Source organism: Pipistrellus kuhlii, unplaced genomic scaffold (assembly GCF_014108245.1).
Source record: "Pipistrellus kuhlii isolate mPipKuh1 unplaced genomic scaffold, mPipKuh1.p scaffold_m20_p_3, whole genome shotgun sequence".
Classification (NCBI taxonomy): Eukaryota; Metazoa; Chordata; class Mammalia; order Chiroptera; family Vespertilionidae; genus Pipistrellus; species Pipistrellus kuhlii.
The window spans coordinates 29540432-29553566 of NW_023425529.1; the positions used below are offsets into that span (position 1 = coordinate 29540432).

A 13135-nucleotide genomic window follows, 5' to 3' on the forward strand; every position below is an offset into this window, starting at 1 on the left:
GTTAAATAAGGCAATTGCCATTTGAGCCTCCAAATGATCAGATGATATAGGTGGAACTGATTTCCCCAAGAATACAATACAAAAAACATGAAGTATGGCTACCTAGCTATGTATGCATGTAAAAAAGAGAGAGAAAAATGATTCTTCACTATGTCTTTTTAAAAAACATATATTTTATTGACTTTTTACAGAGAGGAAGAGAGAAGGATAGATAGAAACATCAATGAGAGAGAAACATCGATTAGCTGACTCCTGCACACTTCCTACTGGGGATGTGTCCACAACCAAGGTACATGTTCTTGACTGGAATCGAACCTGAGACCCTTCAGTCTGCAGGCCAATGCTCTACCCACTGAGCCAAATCAGTTAGGGCTTCACTAAGTCTTTTGCAGGGTCACCTGCTCTTGGTGAAATTAAAGATAATGGTTGGCATCTCTTAATTATATTTTTTTGCAAACACAGTATCAGCTTTTTATGTTATCTTAGTAGTTAAAAGCTAAGGTCTTTTATAAAATCTCCACTATTCAGATTAAGACAAATGTGTCAACAATAATTTGGAACTATTCTCTTGTTTTTTCCAAGAAGTTTTCTCTTAAAATTCCAATGCCTCATCTTCCCAAAGCTATCACTTCTACACCATTCTACAGGAAGGTGCTTTTTCTCGTTCTCAATCATCATCATCATCATCATCATCATCATCATCATAATAGCCGAAACCGGTTTGGCTCAGTGGATAGAGCGTCAGCTGGACTAAAAGGTCCTGGGAGTGATTCCGGTCAAGGGCATGTACCTTGGTTGTGAGCACATCCCCAGTGGGGGGCATGCAAGAGGCAGCTGATGATGACTCTCTCTCTCATTGAGGTTTCTAACTCTCTCTCTCCCTTCCTCTCTGTAAAAAATCAATAAAATATGTTAAAAAAAATAATAAAAATAGGTCAGCATTGTCAGTTATTTTAGATTTTCCAAGATAACGCAGGCAAAATTTTCATGTTTGCCATCAAATATTTTGTGGTTTTTCCAAATCTCGAGCCCCTCTCAGGTCTCTGGAGTTGAGCCATGATGAAATAGAAGGGTCAGGGAACCTCGGTGGATCCCACAGCTACTGACTGAAAACGACTTGACCAGCCAATCCTTATTGGTTGATCCTATTTTCCTAATCTGAGAAATGTACAGATTTGTGGAGATGTATCCCTCAGCCCCTATTTCTTTCTTTCTTTCTTCCCTTTTTCCAGCCCCTATTTCTAACACTCTTTGCATTGCATTGTGCAAATGCATTATGAAGTCTTGGGGGGAAAAAAAACTCTGACTACATCCAGGACATGTAACTGATGTGACCACACACTAGGCCCCTCTCAAGAGAGGCCTGAGCTAGCTCTGGGTAGAGAAGAGGGAAATGGAAGTGAGGTTGGCGAGGGAGGCAAGTGCTGACTCTCCAGCCAACCCTCCGGGGCCAATCAGAAATCCACCCGGAGCCAGACGGGTGGGGCTGGAGGCCATCGCTGACGACAGAAGGCTACTTCCGGCTGTGGTGCGTGTGACGTCAGGGCCGAGTGGCGACAGCCTCGCCACCTAGACGCCGAGGAGGGAGACCTCGCGAGAGTTCCGGGAGGCCGCTTCGAGATTTCGGCGCGCGGCCGCCGGGCCCACCTCCCGGGGGCGGGGCGAGGGCGGGGCTGGCCGGAGGGAGCGGACGGGCGGGCGCGGGGCCGGCGGAGGTCCGTGCGGAGGCTGAGCCGGCCGCGGGCGCGACCGCAGACAGGTGAGTGCGCGGATGCCCGGGCCGCCCGGGGGGCCGGCCCGCCGCCCCTGCCCTCAGTCTGCGCGCCGAAGGGAGAGACCCGGTGCGTCTTAGGGTGTCCGGGGGAAGCCGGGTTCTTGTCGGGGCTGCTCATGCCTCCGGTGAAGCGCTAGCGACGGCCTCGGCCCTCTGGATCCCCGGGGTGATGCCGGCCCCGGGTGTCCGGAGGGGCAGCCTGGAGCCTGGGAAGGCATCTTTGTCCTTCCCGGCTCCTCTCACCCCGCCGCTCCTCGGCCCTCCCGCGGGCGCCCGCCCGGCTCCCGGTCCTGCCCGGGCTTCGTAAACAATAACAATCGCGGCGGCTCCTCGCCGGCTACCTGCCCCCCGGGGGCTCGCCCGGCCGGTGCCCTCTGGCCGGTGCCCCCGAGGGGAGGGGGTGCCAGGCGCGGCGCCTGCCTCGTTGGGGGGCGGTTTGGGTACCATCCCCAAAAACTGATGCGTCAGATTGCCAAAGTCGCCCGGCTCCCGGGAGCACGGGGTGCGCGCGGCCGGGCGTCCCCCACCGCTGGCCCCACAGACCCTCCTTTTCCTCATCCCTTTCTCCCCTTTTTTGCCCCTTTCCCGTCGCGGACAGATGAGGGGTGGTTTGGTATGCCAATCAAAAAAAAAAAAAAAAAAAAAAAAAAGGTTGTTCCCGATCGGGTAGGAGATGTTTCACCTTTAGAAAGTTGTCAGGTTGACAGCCAAAGAGCAAACTTTTATCTCCCCCTCCCCACCAGGAGCCTCCTCCCGGTTTACTGCGGCTACTTTTGTGGGTCGCTTTTCGGGGTGCACTTTAGGGGAGAGAGGTAAAAAGAAATGGGGCGCGGGTGGCGGGTCGGGGTGTGTGGAGCTGGCGGTGCTGCTGGAAGTAGTGGTGGCTTGTCCAAAAGTGTGATTCCGTTCTTCACGAGATAAAATGCAGAACCAACAACAATCTTGTCTGTTTCACGTAACTCATGTTAAGTTTTGGGAGAAGGCAATTCATTGCTCAGGAAAGTCCTGAGTTATTAGCTTTACGACGGCTGAAATCCGAGGGAACAGCGTGGTTTGAATGGATGACTTCTGGTTGTGGGATGGGGATTGGCCGGGGAGACCTTGTCCTCCGGTGGTTGGGGTGGGGTGGAGGCTTAACCTTGCCAGGTCTCCCTACCTTCAAGGCAGGGTCTCTGATTTAAAGCCATTTTATTATGTATCCAGTGAAGGGTCTTTGAAAGTTCATTGTCTTGCCGGGACCGGTTTAGCTCAATGGATAGAGCGTCGGCTTGGGGACTGAAGGGTCCCGGGTTCGATTCCGGTCAAGGGCATGTACCTTGGTTGCGGGCATATCCCCAGTAAGGGGTGTGCAAGAGGCAACTGATTGATGACTCTCATCGATGTTTCTAACTCTCTATCTCTCTCCCTTCCTCTCTGTACAAAATCAATAAAATATATTTAAAAAAAAAAGTTCATTGTCTTGATCGTATATGTATGTATGTGTAGGTAAGACCCTGGAGACCTCTTTGTGTTTGATTTGCTTTTCTTTATATATACCTCAGGATACGTAAAACAATTAAGTTTATTTTACTCTCTACCCAGTAGCTGAGAGGTATTGTACCGTACGTGAATTAGCCAGTCTTGGACTATTGGAGGGAAGGGAAGTTAGTTTAAAATGTTACTAAGTTGTGATGACATTTGTCATTGTATAGGTTCAGAGTACTTTTATGTGCAAAGTTCTTATCTGAAAAGGAGTACAACGAATAAAAAATGTTTGGTTTGATCTGTCTTAGCTTTGCACTTTTCCATTCTTCTTATTAAGATGGCCTGTAATGTTTCCCCTTGGTCGGGATAAGAAGCAAATAGGGTGAACTGTTGGTACTCCTTTGAAAAGCACTGCCACTGGGGAATGAAAAAATTAGAAAAACTATGTTAAATGGGTGCAGTTATTCTTTAGCCTTTTGTTTTTGCATTTGTTTTCAAGTTGAGGATCAGATTAAAAGAATCAAGACTAGGAATATGTGTGCAGGTAAATAGGTGTCCTCAACAGTTTTTATGCTGAAAAATTAATTTCAAAAGGAAAAATGGTACTTTGTTGAAATTGGTAACAAAGCACTGGGTTCAGTTCTGCCATTTGTTTTCAGAAAAGTTCTCTTCTCTCTAAGTAAGTGCAACACGTCATTGTGTTACCAAAGTGGGATACTTTAGAAGGTGCTTTCTTAGGTAATCCTAGATAAATGAAAGGCGTGTGTGTGTGTGTGTGTGTGTGTGTGTGTGTGTGTAAATGGCACATTGTTAAGAGGGAAAAGGGAGCAGAAATCAAAGCCAGAGAGATGTACATCTTGATGTCAAATTTAAATTATTTTATTTGTGTAGGGTGAATCAAGCAAGCTTATTGTCATTCAGCATCCCATGATTACATGCAAATCAGCAGATGGGCAAGTTATGATTAGGTTAGACATGACATATGCAGAAATGCTGCTACTGTATTTTTATATTAAAAGCATCATGGGCTTTTTGAATGAGATAATGAAAGTAAGGTTTTAAAGCATAAGGAAAATTTAAAAATAAATAAACTTTAAAAGATATTCTTGCTGAAACCAGTTTGGCTCAGTGTATAGAGCGTTGGCCTGTGGACTGAAAGGTCCCAGGTTTGATTCCCTTCAAGGGCATGTATGTACCTTGGTTGCGGGCACATCCCCAGTAGAGGGTGTGCAGGAGGCAGCTGATTGGTGTTCCTCTCTCATTGATGTTTCTAACTTTCTATCCCTCTCCCTTCCTCTCTGTAAAAAAATCAATAAAATATACTTTTTTAAAAAGATATTCTTGACCAGTATAAAAATATTAAGTGAATTCTTCTTGCCTCGTTTACCCCTCCTCCCAAGTTTTTGTTTAAGTCTTAAGAGAATATTTATCAAAGTGTGATTAATATTTAAGTTCACTGGTTATGCAAAGCTCCTGTCTCCAAGTAAAGTTTTGCTGATTAGTAGGATATTATTATTCAGAACCTTTAGAGAGAGAAATGAAGGGCAACAATGAGCAATATTTGCTGCCCATTGTACTCAGATATTGTCTCTCTCTTCAAAGAGATATAATCTAATTGGAGGGAATTTTACTCAAACAACTATGAAACACAATGCATATTGTGGAGAAGTCAAAGAGGGAGGTATTAAATTCCACTAGTCGAGTTCAAGAAGGCTCTGAGTAGGACAAGGCATTTGTATAGATGATTTGGATGATTGAGTCATATGATAGTCATAATAAGCAAGCACTTTAGGTAATGCTACTTGCTAATAAACCCTTACATGAAGTAATTTACCTGGGTTTAAGCCATACAATAACAATATGGAGTAGATATTTGTATTATTCCCATTTTGCAGATGTGGTAACGAGATACTAAGGTCAGATAACTAGAAAATGGTAGAACAAGGATTGCAACCCAGGCATTCCAGCTTAAACCTGACTAGAGGCCCAGTGCACGAAATTTGTACGTGGGTAGGGTCCCTAGGCCTGATCCCTGACTACTTCACCCCCTGTTGCTGGCTGCCAGATGCTGGCTGTGGCTTTCCTTTGTTCCGCACCACCCCCTGGTGGTCAACGTGTGTAATAGTGAGCATTTGAACTCCCTGGAGTTTGGTCTGTTGAACTCCGGAGGAGACAACTTGCATATTAGCCTTTGATTATATAGGATCCCTGTGCTTATTCACTCTCCTTATTTTCTCTCCCATTCTTGATGATCTTTTTCTAGTTACAAATAATTGATTTGGGAAAATATATTTTTCTGACAACTAAATTTAGGGATCCATTTCTTAGAGCTCCAAAATAATGTAAACCCAGTAAATAAATTGTTTTTGGCATGTTAGATATTTAATCAATTTTTGGAAGTTGCTCTTTGTGCAATTTAAATATTTTATTTTATCGATTTTTTTTACAGAGAGGAAGGGAGAGAGATAGCTAGAAACGTCGATGAGAGAGAAACATTGACCAGGTGCCTCTTGCACACTTCCTACCGGGGATGTGCCCTCAGCCAACGTACATGCCCCGGGATCGAACCTGGGACTCTTCAGTCCGCAGACCGACGTTCTACCACTAAGCCAAACCAGTTTCGGCTCTTTGTGCAATTTAAAAGTAACCACTGAGTGGGACTTCTGATAAATTTGACTTCGTACCTAGTAGCATACCTATAAGGATTTAGAAATAAGAAGTTATAACTATATTAAAATCCTTTGCCTAATGGAATTTCTGAATCATATAATTTGTCTTGTAATTTTTAAAAATCATTTGACACTGGGTATTTTTTGGATTAAGTTGTAATGTTGGAATTTAATGATCGAATGCCAGTCTAACCCTTTTAGTTTTTATTTCCACAAACAGCTAAATTTATAATGTCTGAATCAGGATTATGAGAGACATTTAATCACTGATACTTTATTTTAAGGCAACTTTGAAAGCTTTTTTGGGATTGTGAAACAAAAAAAGCTATAGAAATACACTGTGCCTAGCATAGGCCTACTCAGTAAATACTGCTTTGTTGAATGAATAGTCCAATTGATTTTACTTATGAAATTTCAGGAATAGTTCACATTTGTTATTGGTTATCTAAATATTGGCATCACAATAAACTCAAGTGGATTTAAAGATTAGGAAACAAAATATATCTAGGCAGTGGTAGGGGTACTGCTTGTCCTTCCCTATCCAGCAAAAAGCAAACCCTTCTACTCTTTGTCAGTGCTCTGAGTGACTCAGTTTTAAGTAGAACTCCAGAGGCACAGTCTCTGTGAACGAATATAATAACTGTTCTCTCTTGTCTGAATGGGGTAGTTCTAGTAAACTTCCACAGCAGGATAATTCATGGTTGATAGCTCAAAACCTACTGGGGAAGTAGCAGAACTAAAGTCAAGATATAAAGCCCATGTATACTTACGTTACTGTTATAAGGTAGAAGTAGAAAAATAAAAACTTTAAAAATATTTCTTTATTTAAACAATTTAAATTAATAGGTGATAGTATATTATTTTCATTTACCAACCCCCGATTGGCAAAATTATCAGTATCTAAGCTGGTAATTTCATGGAGATGTTTATAAGTCAACTGTAGTTTGTTATAACAAAGTTATGTTCCTGTAAGTACAGGTTTGGTTTTGAACAGTATTCTTAGTAGAATGCAAACAAATACATCAGACATACTCTCACCTTTTCACTGATAGAAATTTTGGGGGCATCCTTTCCCATAATAGACTAGTTTTGTCTACATTGAAAACCCACTGAGACAGGTAGCCCTTCTCGTAGATAGTCTCTGCACAAGTCTTAGGGAAGACCTTAGCGGTTACATGTCATGTAGTGAACCTGACCATTCACATTGGTGTTGTGTAAATTCAAAAGGGCCTCAAACTTTGGCAATTTGTCTATAGCTTATGGCATTAAATTCTTTTAAATGCTCAGCTTTTAAATTCTTAATTAAGTTCCTTGCTATCCCCTGAATTAACTTTGACGAATTGACAACCCGAAATGATGTTGAGTCTCTGGCCACACATGCAGAATGTTTCCTGTTTTCCTTGTATTTTGCTGAATCTTATTGATTCCACCTGTATGGATTTTTCGTGTTACAGTATATAAGACTCTGATCTCATATGCACAGGCAGTATCCACTGCTTTCTTACCTTTTACAATTATTTGCTTTTTCTACCTCTGATTCAGGAGAGGATTCTAGTCTTCCTAATTTTGGAACACTTTTATTGCTTTTGCAGTTACTTAATATGATGGAATGAATAATGTTTAATACCTCAAAAATCAACCACAAATACAACAGTGTGCCCAGAATAAATGACAAGATGGCAGAAACTTAAGTGGCTGTGCGTGATAGTTAATACCATCTATTTTTTTGCAAGCAAGTTGTTGTGCCTTTGCTGCGGGGCCTCGCTTTCATTCTGTGAAAATTTAGAAAAATTGAAAGTATGGAAACAAAGAAGCTTCTGTATACATCAATAAGCACATTTTAAAGTTTTTATTTTGATTTTTTGATTCTGTTCTCCTTCCATACAGTCATTGCTATTCTGCTTTTATGACTTGGAGATACTGGCTTCGGTTCTCTAGATTCTTCAGCAATCCTGGAGACACAGTAAGTAATTTGCACATTTATATGAAAATGCGTTGTGTAATCTATGTTTCTCAAACTTTGTCTCCCTACAGTAATATATATATATATATATTTAGATCTCTGTATATCAGCTTCCATTCTGACATGTTCTTAGCTCCTTTTTCTTCTTGAATGCCATCAGTTAGGGTATGGGTATAACATTATTTTAATCAATAACAGTAACCATTAACTTATCACTTACTATTGTAGCATACATAGTGCTAAGTGCTTTATATAAATATAAATATTACCTAATTTAATCCCCACTTACAAATGAGGAAATTGGAGTCTAGTGAGGTGAAGTGACCAGGGTCACATAGGTAGGTAGTAAGTTGAAGAGTTAGAAATTGATCCCTAAGACCCAGGTTTGCTTTCTCTTTTACACCCACCCACCCTCTTTTCTACTTCTTCCTCCCTTTTTTAGGATTATTTATAGTTTTGTATGTCAAACATAAGTTCTCTTGGAAAAAATATACGTAAGTAATTCAGCTCTATTCAGATTTCCTATAGGGGGGATTTGCTCTTAGAGAGAGCTTATTGTAATAATAATACTAATAACACCTTCCATTTGTATTATGCTATATAGTTTTATAAAGCATTTTTATATATCTTACTTAATTCTAATAGCAAACTTAAACTCAGGTCTGTAGATTAAAAGTTGTTACAGGCAGCTTGCTAAGGAATTTATAAAATGAGTGTGTGAGACACAGTTTTTGCCCTCAGCAATTTTAATGCTGAAATAAATGATATAATCAGATGTTCTGATTTCATTCAAGCCAATTAGGAGCAGATAAATATCATTATGACATAGCATTTTCTTAAAAGGTGTTTTTAATTTTGAGCTTTGAGCTTTGTTTTTGGCCAAAATTGAGAAGTAGAAATTATAGTGTTACATTAAATCATGAAATGTTAGAAGTCTTTAATTCTTGTGATTCAGTGAATGATAGTTGAGTTGCTATCTACCTCATTCTGCACACAATTGTTGCATTTAACTAAAACAATTATGGTGAAAGAATGGGGTGGAGGTAGGAAAGACATAATTTCAAAAGTGAAATTAAAGAATTGGAGATCCTAATAAGGAAAGGTAGCTTATGGTATACCACACTGTTGCAGGAAATTGGGTGTAGACTTTAAAGAATGGATAAAAGTTTTAAGTATTCCCCTCTGAAAAGTTTTGTTATTTGAGAGATAAAAGAGCTTATTTAACAATCCATTTTTGAAGTATTTTCTTCTCTCAGTGTCTGATTTTTACTAAGCTGTGGGCATTTTTACTTATCAATAGGTAAGCATTTGGCCATTGGCTTTGTCCCCGTTATGGAAATACCACACCATGTTTGCCCTTCATAATTTTTCTGTATTTGTCACTGAGGCTGGCTGTCTGGCTTGTAGAACTAGGGAGTTGCCTTTTGTTGTGTTTTATAATAGAGGTCCATTTCGTTTGGACACATCTTTCAAATCTGGTTGAGGATATTCCCCATATATCCACTATTATCTAGCCAAACAGAATAGACTTTTTTCTATTTTAGTGGCTAGAATGGAAAAATTTTAGTCTTGAATTGCATATATTTGGCCCATTGATATTCTTATTAGTAGCAAATCCTAAAGGAATCACAAACTCATAATGTTTTAGTGAGGTTAGCTATCATAATTCAACATTTATCAGCTTTTGCATGGCACTGTATTAGGTGCCATGGCAAAATAGAGACATGTAAAGTATATTTCCCTTCCATTTAGAAAGGTTTCATCTAGTAAGAGACACAATGTATGGGTATAAACTCAAATAGAAGTGATAAGGGTACTGTGGGAGCAGAGGAAAGAGAGATTGCTTCTGGCTGGAGATATTAGGAAGGCTTCTTATATAAAATGAAATATGGATTGACCATCTAAAGTAAAGGACAAGCCAGGCCAAGGAATTAGCATGAGTTGGATATTTTCTATAACACCTGATAAATTATTTACTTATTTACTTAATTATTTATTTCTCTCTGTGTTCTATTGGATTTGAGCCCATTGAGCTTAGAGAACAGGTGTTTTTCAGCTCTTCATTCTCTGCATCATCAACTGCTCAACCTGGTACATTTAATTAAAGTTGTAATTTGGTAAGGTTACAGTGGCAAGAATGAATGTGGAATGGATTTCAGGGAAGAAGGCCCAGAAATTGGAAGACCATTGAAGAGACTGATTTAAATAATCTAGGAGAGTCTGGCCGGTGGCTCAGTTGGTTGGAGCATTGTCGTGTAAACCAGAGGGTTACGGATTCCATCCCCAGTCAGGGCACATACTGGGTGGAACCGGTCAATGTTTCTCACATTGATGTTTCTTCTCTTCCTTCCTCTCTCTAAAATCAATAATAGCATATCCTTGAAAAAAAAAAAAAAGAAATTATTAAAAAATAATAATATAGGAAATAGATAATGAAGTTCTAAATTAGGTTGGATTGGAAGAAAGAGACTCGGATGGATGTGTGTTGAGACCTATGGGATGACCGATGAGGTACGTCTTGTGTACCAGGACATGCAGTGATGGAAAGACGCAGTGCTCCCACAGAGCTACACTCGCAGGTATAGAAGTAATTGCACTAGCACACCGCTGCTGTAGTGAAGGAGCAGTGTGCGGAGCGCTTAAGGGAAAGGAGCAAGGGTTTGAGAGGATCAGAGAAGCTTTGCCTGGAGGTGTTGGTGTTAGAGCTTATTCTTAAAGGCTGAGTTGGGAGTTTTTTCAGGCCAACAAGCAGCAGGAGGACATTATAGCATAGAGATGTAAAGACTGTTTAGACAGCCACGAGAACCTGGATTATTTTAGGATTGGGACATGTGGCTGGATAGGATAGATAGACTTGCTTTATAAAATAACTTTTTATTTGCCATTTTTAAAATCCTTATTTTATCCAGCTTTAGCACTCTTGAGTTTTTGTATTTCTGTTTCTTGCATCCTAGTATAAGCACCTGTGCTGTGTTTCCCACCCCCCTATACCTTACCCCCGCCCCAGCCTGCAAGTGTATTTCCAGTGATAAATTGTCTCTTGCTTTCTTTCTGTGAAATTAAGCAGAGAAGGTAAGGATACCATTAGCCAGAGAGATAAAGAGAGAAAGAAATCCACAAAAGACTCTTTTTTCTGATTGATGTGTAGAGCAACTAGGGTTGTGTAAGGAGAATGCAGCATCAAAGCATAGCGCCAAGAGCGCTTGACTGAGGGAGGGGATTGTGGTAAGAACATAATTATGTGCCTTTCCCATAAAGTTTTATGGAACCCTTAAAAATTTCCCAGGACTGTAATATCTCGTGGTAAAGTTCTTTAATTTTGAGTCTAGCCTTGATTTCTTTCTGTCTTCTCTACTTAACCCTTCCTGTATTTTAACAGCTTAGCATGACTTCAACTTCAAATGGTGTCAGACATTCTCTCTAGTTGCCCCCGTCCCACCTTTTTTTTGTCCTTCAGAAACTTGCACCTGCAAATCATGATTCTGAACTTTGTATGTATAATCTGTATTAGTCTGTTGGAGCTGAAAAGCATACTATAGGTTTACTTTCTACAGCCATTTATTTATTTTTTTCTGTCTTGTGGATTGGGCCACTGAATCAGAATATGGTTAAGTTGTTTTCTAAGGACAACCAAAAAGTTAACTCCAATTAGAATTAGATCCATTGTATTATTTTTAGGCTTGTTTTTTTAAATAATTTTTTCTTTTTATTCAAATATATTTTATTGATTTTTAACAGAGAGGAAGGGAGAGAGATAGAGAGCTATTGTAGAGCATCGATGAGAGAGAAACATCGGCCAGCTGCCTCTTGCACACCCCCTACTGGGATGTGCCCGCAACCAATGTACATGCCCTTGACCGGAATCGAACCTGGGACCTTTCAGTCCACAGACCAACTCTCTACCACTGAGCCAAACCGGCTTCGGCTATTTTTAGGCTTGTTGGCAGCTGTGTTAGCTTTAGTGCCATTAGTGGTAATAATAAAAGTTTATGGGCATTACAGGAAGAGAAGTGAAAGACAAGAATAGGAAAAGAAAAAGAAGGCTTGCAGACTGGTGGGAGAGGCATAGGGTGGGGGCAGGAGAAGTGCATATGGTTAAAAGATGTTAAATTCCTCTAACACCTGTTCCAGGTGCCACCGGTGAGACCAGTGCCATATTTTAAGATTAAATAAAAATGCCAGTAATCTTTTCTAAAAATACACTGGGCATATTGTTTTGCAAAAATTGACAGCTTGTCTTAATAAAATATTTTTGGGTTTAATAAAAAATGTGTATGTATTACCCGTGATCCCTGTTTTTAGACTTGAGCAGAAAGGGAAACAGAAACCAATACACTGTAAATATTAGTGAAAATTATAGGTACATTTCTGAAATATTGTAAAACCTTTAAGACTTAAACCATAAATTTTGGCCGAAACCTGTTTGGCTCAGTGGTAGAGTGTTGGTCTGCGGACTGAAAGGTCCCAGGTTCGATTCCGGTCAGGGGCATGTACATTGGTTGCGGGCACATCCCCAGTAGGGGGTGTGCAAGAGGCAGCTGGTCGATGTTTCTCTCTCATTGACGTTTCTAGCTCTCTATCCCTCTCTCCTCCTCTCTGTAAAAAATCAATAAAATATATATTTTTTAAAATCATAAATTTTGGATAGTCCTAATTAGGCAGAAAGTGGCAGAAAGGGAAGGGGAAAATAAGTGGGAACATGCGTTTGGATAAAATTGCATTCTCATACCAACCATATAATGAAATATGTGTTATATAAGAACTCTGTTTTAAATGATATTTGGTGTCCATTTCACCCTGTATTTAGGAAAGGTCAGAATATAAAAGATCAGGTATGTAAGAAGCCCTCTGAAGACTCCACAGAACTTCACATATGAAAATATTTCTCATCAGCTGGCAGTTACTATCACTTAAACAATAACAGCATGGCACCTCTTTAGTTAAACTGAAGCTCAGTGAGATTTGGTGACTTATGAATAAGCAGGACTCTCTATTCAGGTCATTTGTTGTATTATGCAGTTCTCTGTGACATTCATTCCAATCAAAGCACTCTTTCAAAAGACCTAGTGTCTGTTCTCCTGAAGGTTGGAAGGTGTTCAGACTTAGAGAACAGCAAGTATTATTCCCTAGAACTTTGGGAATAATATGGGGCATACCCTGCTGTCATCATTACAGAATTATACCTAAAAGGACTTCATGAGAATGTGCTTATGAGTCTCCTATGATATCCTTTAGGATGGTGCTCGACCTGCCTAAACCACTACA

The 13135-nt window shown here is 40.4% G+C and overlaps 1 protein-coding gene across 7 annotated transcripts in view; it reads left to right on the forward strand.

Annotated features, from left to right (window-relative positions):
- The first annotated feature begins 1570 nt into the window (after positions 1-1570).
- STK38L (serine/threonine kinase 38 like) overlaps positions 1571-13135 on the forward strand; it is a 66482-nt gene continuing 54917 nt past the window's right edge. For 5 of the 7 annotated variants that reach the window (XM_045587871.1, XM_045587874.1, XM_036459176.2 and 2 more), the window contains exons 1-2: positions 1649-1759; positions 7795-7870. The gene's annotated coding sequence lies outside the window, so the exon portion shown is untranslated. Of the gene's footprint in view, positions 1760-7794; positions 7871-13135 lie in introns of all 7 variants that reach the window. The other 2 variants (XM_036459180.1, XM_045587872.1) reach the window with 2 other exon arrangements.